Source organism: Seriola lalandi, unplaced genomic scaffold (genome assembly GCF_002814215.2).
Source record: "Seriola lalandi dorsalis isolate HSWRI2012SDOR001 ecotype SW California unplaced genomic scaffold, Sedor1 jcf7180001981200, whole genome shotgun sequence".
NCBI lineage: Eukaryota > Metazoa > Chordata > Actinopteri > Carangiformes > Carangidae > Seriola > Seriola lalandi.
Genome location: NW_019451866.1, coordinates 1 through 690, shown reverse-complemented (window position 1 = coordinate 690; position 690 = coordinate 1). Strand labels below are relative to the sequence as shown.

The 690-nt window shown below is 49.9% G+C and overlaps 1 long non-coding RNA gene across 1 annotated transcript; it reads right to left on the bottom strand.

Moving 5' to 3' along the window:
- Nucleotides 1-83: 83 nt before the first annotated feature.
- On the bottom strand, nt 84-493 carry LOC111659005 (uncharacterized). Its single transcript, XR_002761042.2, has 3 exons — nt 454-493; nt 276-390; nt 84-146 (listed from the first exon to the last, which is right to left on the bottom strand). It is a non-coding gene; the product is annotated as an uncharacterized LOC111659005 (long non-coding RNA).
- Nucleotides 494-690: the final 197 nt, after the last annotated feature.

Below are 690 nucleotides of genomic sequence, written 5' to 3'. Positions count from 1 at the left end.
AAAGGTCAGACAGGTTAGTTCCCTGCTGGGAGGCAAAGGTTCCTTCAGTTGATATGAGTTCAGTCGGGTTCTTACTTTGCCTCTTTCTGCACTTTCTCCATCATGTCTTCTTCTTCTTTCTCCTTACTGGTGATCTCAGCTCTCACCTGTAACACAGGTACAGGTTAACACGCTGCAGTCTGGTCTGCATGATCCTGCAGAGTGGGCATTCACGAACAGGAACCCTGCGAAGGAGTAAGTGTTAAACAGAGCAAGAAACAAGTTTATTTACTGACCTTCTGCAGCAGAGCGAAGTCCAGACCTTTCACCAAGTGAGTGTGCTCCATGTCTCCTCCCAGAAACTTGGACTCCTGGATCAGCTGACGACGCTTCTCTGCTGCCGACTTATCTCTGGAGACACGACAGCAGCACATCCAGGAGTACTGTTAGACTGTTAGCATTAGCAGTACTCACGCCTCAGCGGTGGGTCCTACAGCTGAGTAGATAGCTGTACTGTTAGCAGTGTTAGCATTAGCAGTACTCACGCCTCAGCGGTGGGTCCTACAGCTGAGTAGATAGCTGTACTGTTAGCAGTGTTAGCATTAGCAGTACTCACGCCTCAGCGGTGGGTCCTACAGCTGAGTAGATAGCTGTACTGTTAGCAGTGTTAGCATTAGCAGTACTCACGCCTCAGCGGTGGGTCCTACAGCT